Source organism: Macrobrachium nipponense, chromosome 11 (assembly GCF_015104395.2).
Source record: "Macrobrachium nipponense isolate FS-2020 chromosome 11, ASM1510439v2, whole genome shotgun sequence".
Classification (NCBI taxonomy): domain Eukaryota; kingdom Metazoa; phylum Arthropoda; class Malacostraca; order Decapoda; family Palaemonidae; genus Macrobrachium; species Macrobrachium nipponense.
Window position 1 is genome coordinate 36,683,052 of NC_061087.1, and position 8,674 is coordinate 36,691,725.

Genomic DNA, 8,674 nt, shown 5'->3' on the forward strand with positions numbered 1-8,674 from the left:
GCAGGGGATTTTATCGAACGTCATACCCTTACATTTTTTTTTTATTTTTTTTTTCCCTTGGCGGGTTGATAGTGTGTGCACTTTTATCATTATCAGAAACATTTCCTATACTAATTGTTTCTTTAATGATGAAGTACGCACCACCATCCCTAGAAGGAAACATGCAGTTAAATCAACGCAACATCTTAAATAATTGTCAGAAAATGGATACCGTCATCAAAGGGGTTTTATTCTAATACATTTAGATATTTGATGAGATGATCTGTTGGTATGTCCAGCATACATCGGTTGCATCCAGACTTCCATTTAATGAGGCATTACTCGGCCATAACAGCTACGGCCGAATAATACTTAACGAGGCAGAATCACGGAGTTGTGGAACAACAGTGCCGAGTAAAACTCATCGTCTGGGGAGGGCCACGATAGGAGAGGGTTTGCTGAAAAAAAGCCCCGAGGTGGGAAGTCACTTCTAATCATGCCCAGGACAGATGCCTGATTATGGCAGCTACTGAGGCGCATCCCAGGAGAGTAATCGGTCCAACATCTGCGGTTCAAGTACCACCGTAACCTCGAGATTCAGACTCAACGGAGCCGGAATTTGCTGCCATGTCCTCAGCTACAAGGATGGCTTACACATACATGGGAATGCGTCTGAAGTTTGCTCTGGAACAACCCTTTTTGCATAAAGAAAGTAACTGAAAAATGTCATACTGAATGATGAGATGTTCCAGACAGTGTTGGCCTAACATTTCATATCTGGAGAAGTACATTAGTCGCCGAACTGTTAGTGGCAGATTTACAGTGACAGATTCCGCTTGAGTGTAGGCATATGGTCCAGACACACTTGTTAAGATTGATGGCCTCTTCATAACGGATAAACGTCGAAATCCATGAGCAATTGTTTGCTTAAGTTATTCTTGACCTGGGTTCCATGCCCAAGAGCCTGGTGGTGAAGGAATGGCTGTAAGGTTATCTTGGAATTGAAGTTCTGGTGTGACCATTCACTTATCACAGAATATGTCAAGATTCTGTTAGAAAACCTTTACACTCTTAGCCTCTGTATACAGCGAAAAAAAACCTGGGTGTATGATGTTTACATAATCATGTCCTTGGCCTAAGATTAGGGTTATTTACATTTAATAGGGCTATATTGTAGCTATTGCCTCATCGAGCTAAGTCAATGTTGGTTTGCTCAATTATCTTGGAGAGACATATCTCCTGTTGTTTACTTAAAAACAAGAACAATCCATTTCATATATCAAAATAACGCAGTCATACTAATACTACACACACACACACACACACACACACACACACACATATATATATATATATATATATATATATATATATATATATATATATATATATATATCTATATACATACACTATGAAGACCGGGAATATTCAAGGTCTTGATGAGATTACACGTAAGACGGAGTGGTATTGTGGTGAACTTGTGAATGAACAACCTCTCTTTATGGAAAGCTCAACTCAGAGAATTTATAGAGACTAAAAACGAAATGAACAAAACGTACCCAAATTTTGCCATTTTTGGACAGCTGAGGCACAATAGAATGGTGCAGAAATTATAGGAAGGAAATTCCTCACCAGGGTGAATTTAAACTTACTGTTCCGACTTGATGATTTTTTCAGATTTGGCTCATGTCAGTGACCTGGGTCCTGGCTGCTTCCTGATTATCCATACCTGCAAAGAGAAGAGAAGAAAAAAAAGCATTAACAGAATTGAGCTGTGGCGAGCAGCAACAATTTCTGGAATACTGACATTAAAGAATTAAATCTGCCTCTGCATATTTAAATGAAAAAGCGAGTAACAATTTTTTTTTTATTCTGATACAGAGCAGCCATTTATTCTTTCAAATGTAAACTTGTGGAAATAAAGTATAGATTTTTAACTAGCCACTCCATAACCTTACAACTACATGCAAACAGATGTGCATGGCATATCAAAAACTACATTTAGTTTAAACTCTCGTCTTCCTGAATACATTTCACATGGTAAAATATGAGTTTAACAAAAATTTATACGGAAAGTTGACTTTTCGTATGCCAGTATCTTCTAATACAGAATATTTAGTAAAAAACGACTTTGATAACGTTGTCATGAAACGAAAATATGATCTCGCTGGTTATCAATTCTTATTTACCTCACGAAATCATTTTTATTGTGTCTGGGTTTTCAAAAAAAGATGTCATTTTTTTCTGATTTTTTATGAATGATCCGTTACATTGCATTGATAGTTATACTGAGTAACCTTTCGCAGCTGTATTCAAGATAAGAGAATCATTTGTTTTGCTTTATCTTTTTAAGTGTATATATTTCCAAATGATTTCAATTAAAAATGTATCGTTATTCGAGTGTTCGTTTAGTTTTAACGTTGCAACACTGAATCTGTACATTTTCGTCCATAACTTTCAGAATATCCTTTACGTTAATTTGAACTAATTAGCTGGGTTCTTAATTTACATCACTAGGCGGCTTTATTCACCTATGACCTTTTATTCTTGGTTGGCAACTAAGGTGGAAGACATCTGCGTTGGAGGATAAATGAACCAATTATAATTGATTTGGATCTTAATCAACGCCGGAAGGTATTCCATGATACAGACGGCTGCCAACAGCCTTTTTCATCTCCTTGTCAAGTTGTTTACTATTTTAAGGTTCATTTGGGTTTCTGTTCTCTAGTGGTTTTAATGACATTTGCGCAAACCTACAGCCAGCGTTATTGTGTGACTTGGATATCGCCAGATAAGAATGATCAGTCTGAAACCACTGACCGAGAATCAAATTTCAAGAGGATAATATGAAACCTAACAGCAAGAGAGACAAGCACACATGCACGCGTATACAGAAAAGGTTTACATGAACAATGATTGAACTAGAATGAAAGAAGAGAGGGAATTGAAACGGCATACTGCGAAATTACCTAGATAACTTGCTCGTTTCTCTAGTATTGTATCTGGGAGTTTTAATGAAAAGTGGTATATTTCCAAAATGGACCGCTGAATATATCAAAATTATTATCAGTCATTTCCTTTTTTACTCCAATCACCTCAGCTCATTTCCTAACAAAATGTTTGGAACAATAAAGCTTCATTTAAGTAGATCGTCATGACAAAGAAATGAGTGTACTACTTTTTAGATAGTTTCCTCCGCTTAGTAGATGTGGCTAATCCCCTCACTAACCGGGTATCAGACGATGTTGCGGTAACAGCACAAACGATTTCATTACTGTTGGCGACTTAAGCGTTTGAACATTTGTCTTCTGGTAAGTTAATGAACTTTGTGCTATTGTTAGTAGTGTAAAAGCTATAATGAGCATGAAGACTATGATATTTGGGTAATAATAAGCTAATAATACTTTGTCATATGTCAACTACATTTTTTATTATCAAAATCTTTTAGAATAATTTCTTTCCTTCTTATCCCCGTATGCATTCATATTATAAGGAAATGTTAGTGAATTTCTACAGAATTAAAAATTAATTAATGCGAATTTTATATAATTTATATAGGATTTGTGGCATTATGCCAAGCACTGGGGAGACTAAGGCCATTCAGGGCTGAAATGGAAATTGACAATAAAAGGTTTGAAAGGTGTAACAGGAGGAAAACTCGCAGTTGCACTATGAAAAAATTGTTAGGAGAGGGTGGACAGTAAGATGGAAGAAAAAGAATGTGAACGGAGGTACAGTAAAAGGAATGAAAGTAATTGCAGCTAGGAGCCGAAGGGACACTGCAAAGAACCTTAAGTAATGCCTACATTGCACCGAATGAGGCGCACTGACAGCACTACTCCCCTACGGAGTTAAGAATGGGCTGAGAAAACTGATCATTCATCGCCGTTATTACGAGGAGGACTGTTCGGTCTAAGCTGGACGTTAACGCTTTTCTTAGATTGCATCAAAGACATCTGCGTTAAGTTTGTGAAGGCTGTATGCTTATCCTTCTTAATATAGCCGATTTAAACATTCGAACGTAACTGGCAGTTACTGCATTGAAAACAGATCAGACGCAAGCACGCTCTCCCATTCCCTGTGGCTGTTTAGCGTCAAAATGAAATAACGTGAGAACTGCCGCAGAAGCAGAACCGGGTCAGAGTTCAGAAAGTTTGGAAATAAAAATTCTAGTAGTGTTGGGACATCAGCATGGATGCAAGTCAACCGTGCACTTTGCCACGTTTCGATAATCATATCTTAGACCACTCCGGTTAAAATGAACTAGTTACCTACAGAAATCGTTATTACTCTTAACTAAAAATATCACCCAGGCGTAGATGAAAGCCTCTCTCGTTTGACAGAAAACATTTACCTTTACTCAAAAACCATCGCATTTCTAATAAAAATATTGTTTTAAGGATTCTGGAATTACAAAAAAGATAAAAGATATATTCACAACTAACACAAATTCAGCCTTAACTGGAATGAGGTAGTACGTGCTGTATTTTTGTCTCCATCCCCCGGTTCTTTAGTGCTAAATTATTTGCGTATTGCTTATGCATGTCATCAATTAAGACAACCCTTTGCATGAGCGATATGTAGCCTAGAGCCATATCTTAACCTGATAATGCTAACTAAAATATTCCAGACAAACCTTTTGTCATCTAGCATAAATTCCTTATAAAAGCACTACTCTCTGGACTCCTGTAGCCTGTTTGGATCAGCTATTATATTGCGCGGAGGCTATCGTACATATTTCCCCACACACAGTAGCGCATTAAGCAGCTTCATACACATTTTCAGTAACTTTTATTCAAATACTTAAACACAGAGTGGTGTATGCCATCTTACCGCTCGTTTGTTAGGTTTAATAGCTTATCACATTCGTACAAAATTTCGTAAAGCCCCGTCCACACGGTCGAACTTTGCCCGACAGACTTTTCGATGTGACGTCAGAAGCCGAGAAACTGCTGATAATGTTCCGACTTTTCCCGCTTCTGACGTCACATCGGACAAAGTCTGTCGTGCAAAGTTCGACCGTGTGAACGGGGCTTAAATCACTACTTCCCATAGGTTTGCCTGCCATTATCACCTGCTTGGAAGAACAACTTATATATCCTAAAACTCCTATATACAGGGTTTCACTGTCCTTTCCTCAATAATCCATGCAGAGTTGACATGCCCGTTGTTTGCTGCATTGTGATTGGGCCATTTTTTAAAACTAGCTTTATTGAATGCATTAGTTTTTGCGTGTATAACCACACTCATTTTTCGTCTATCTAGAGTCACTTCCCTTAAAACATCCAACCAAGCGCACTCCTTATATAAAACTTTTTTGTTATTCTAACCCCTGCACTTGCTGCAAAGCAGCCTTTTAACAATTGATTCAAGCAGCATTTTAATAGATTGCCATGTTGTAAAAGCTTAAATTAATGGAATGTTACAAGGTACTACCTATGTTGATCTATTTTGTCTTCTTAAACCAACGAACATCTTTCATCTTTTTCAGTTTCACACAAACTGCCAACTACTCTTAAGCTATCACAGATATTTTTTACCAAAAGTGGGGTAATGTATAAAAGCAGACTTATCATGTAAAAGTCTTTTAGGGGAAAAAGCGTAAAATTCTTATAGGAAAAGTAATAACTTGAGGCATGGTTTGGCATTTTATTGCTAAGATTTATCGAGATAAGATTATACAACTACCTTTACTTTGTTGCCAAGTTATTGACCATGCTTCTCAACTAATACAGTTAGATCTTTCCACAGAAATACTTTTTATAAATTTTGCTCATGGTCAATTTTCTTGAAAATCCATATAACTAGATTTTGCAACGAGATGTTAAAACAGCTTTTAACATTTCGGTCATTAAAACACTGACACTACAGGATAAATTTTAAAGTATAGCAGTCAATTTCTCTATATTCATTACCGTTTGAAACAGTACAAATCAAAATCGAGAACCAAGGAAGGACAAATCAATAAAAATCTCAGAACCTCGCATCTTTAATTTTAAAACACGCACCCTTTTTTTAACAACTAAGGTCAATGTCATGTGATTACAAACATTAGTAATTACAGGACGATCCACACACTGGGGTATTTAATTGGTAATTACAGGACTATTCACACTGGAATATTTAATTAATCGGCAATTACAGGACGATCCACTCACTGGAATATTTAATCATTAATTCATGGTTACAGAATGCTTTCTCAAAACTTGTTTTATCATATTTCAAAACTAACATTTGGAAAGTCTCACTTTTGTAACAGATGGAAATAGCAGTATTTCACGAACTAATCGCACAACTCCAAATCCTTGAGTCAGCCATTCTAAACCCCTCAGAACAAGGTCACCTGTAAATAACGAAAAGCGACAAGAAAACTTTGGGTAACACCAACTTATAAGGAAAAAGTAACCATTCATACAAAGTAAATAAGTTAACGTACATTATAGCTCATTTGGAAAGTTTTCTTCTAAGCAAAATCTTTTCTTATTACAAAATGCATAAAAACACAATCAAACCTACTTACAAAATAAACATTTACAAATATCTAAAGTTAAGAGCCATGGATTTTAAGATCTAAATAAAGTTTCATGACTCAAAAACAAGCCAAAATGGGAAGCTTTGAAAAACCAGAAACACTAATCCAGAATAATCATACTAAATAGTTTTAACATAGATCAACTGACCTAAACTGAAAATGGTTATAAATTTTAAACCAATCAACTATATACCAAAAATTAGCTTTTGAAATCACGGTATTCGGGTGAAAATGAACTAAAACCACAGCGAATTATCCTGATAAATAAATTTACCATAACGCACGCCATAAATATATGGCTTACCAATGCCATGTTAACTTAGCACAGGAGCTCAGACCAGTTTTATATAAAACTGGGTTCAGCATATTCACCCTACTTATGCCTTTCGTTTGTGCTTACTATAAGCGTTTAGTATCCAAATACTGTCACAGCCAACTTCATTATTGGGGGTCATACAAACCATTGAATTTACACAAACCATTGCTGGTGCACAGAATATTAAGTGCGGCGCTAATATGAAATATTAGATTATCAATGAAAATAAATGATTAGTAAAAGTAAAAACTTACGGTCGTCTGCGACGAAAAATAAACTCCAAGGACTCGCACAGTAGGCCAACACGCCTACTATGCAAGCCCAAAGGAGCACCTCCACCCCATCAGGGGCACCGCCCCCATTGGGGTGGAGGAGGAAAAAAATGATTGGATATTGAAGTTCTAAAGAATCTCTTGAGACGATAACAGTTAATCTTTTAAATCCGCCTTTCATATTAACGTAGCATCATTCCCTGAAATATGTAAAGAGTATTAGAAAGTTATATACATTAAATAAAAAATGTCCCATTTACGTGTGGTTTCTGCCAGAAGTTTAAACAAAAAAATTTTTAAAGTTCAGATACTAAAAAAAAAAACCTTCCGTTATTGACCTTTTTAAGGAAAAGACTTCTTCAAAGATAAACATGCATTTAATTCAAATAAAACTTCCTGAAAAGCCTTGCTACAACTGGTCTTGATGAACTAGATACACAAGAATTAGATACACAAGGGCAGTGGGATAAAAGTTTTACCGATTTATCTTACTAGTAAACCACATTCTAACACGTCCTCAGTAAATCTGATAAAGAAAAATACTCCAAAAATAAAGAAACATTAATCCTAGAAATTATTACAATGTATCAGATCTACGGGCAGGTAAAAGCATAGTTCTCCTTTTACGCAAATAGGACAAGGTTTTAAAAATCTCATCGCCATTAAAAGAGCTATATAGTTAACTTAAATCATTTCATAGCGACCACATGGAGACAGCGAGACAAAGTCTGAAAGAGTCTGTATTTAACAAAAGACCGTAACTGACTCAACGGCCATCACTGAAAATTCCCTGGCGCCGAACTTCAAAACTGAAAAATAAGATTTAAATATTGGATAAATCCTACAAACTTACTCAAGAAATTTAAGAAAGGCTCAAGTCTACAAACGCACATGAATATATACAAGTCATGGTCCAAAGAACATACTATGAAAAACATTTTCTCAAAAGTGTACAGCCGCCTTGCAAATACACGAAATTAACGTTAAACAAAATGGAAAAGGCACAAAACCTTAAAAGCGTACTCTACTACAATCTTGACTATTATTACAGTAAAATAAACCACGTCCTGTTCTGAGTTTTCCAAATCAACGTTGGAGCAGACGATTTGAAATGGATTACCGCCGAACTAGGTCCAGTAATCCTTAAGACAAGTCTACCAGCCAGCTATCAAAATCAGGGAATACTTTGCATGACCGAAAATCAGCTTTCGATGACGTCACCAGAGAAGTACGCAGCGCCAAGGACCCTGAAACCGCTCAAATTCAATTGTCGGTCGGCAAAAACTCGCGTAAAGGAAACTAGCGTCTCCTACTGAGTTGTTTCAAAAATAACCTCGCCTGGCCCAAAACATCAGATTTTGCGTGATGAATAACGACGTTTAAGAAAACTTGTTTAAACAAAAATCTAACTTACATAATATTTATGTGTGTGTGTGTGTGTGTGTGTGTGTGGAATTCCATTATGGTCTGTTAATGTTAATCATCAAGAAAACAAATTCTTATATCTGGATTTGAAGGAATCGATTCCAAAATTATTTACGGCGGCAATAACCTCGTCATTGGGCGCCAGTAAGA

At 36.3% G+C, this 8,674-nt stretch overlaps 1 long non-coding RNA gene across 1 annotated transcript; it reads right to left on the minus strand.

The window, feature by feature from the left end:
• Positions 1 to 5,940: 5,940 nt before the first annotated feature.
• Positions 5,941 to 8,279, minus strand: LOC135200437 (uncharacterized). The gene is made up of 3 exons (XR_010311351.1): positions 8,026 to 8,279; positions 7,082 to 7,299; positions 5,941 to 6,322 (listed from the first exon to the last, which is right to left on the minus strand). It is a non-coding gene; the product is annotated as an uncharacterized LOC135200437 (long non-coding RNA).
• Positions 8,280 to 8,674: the final 395 nt, after the last annotated feature.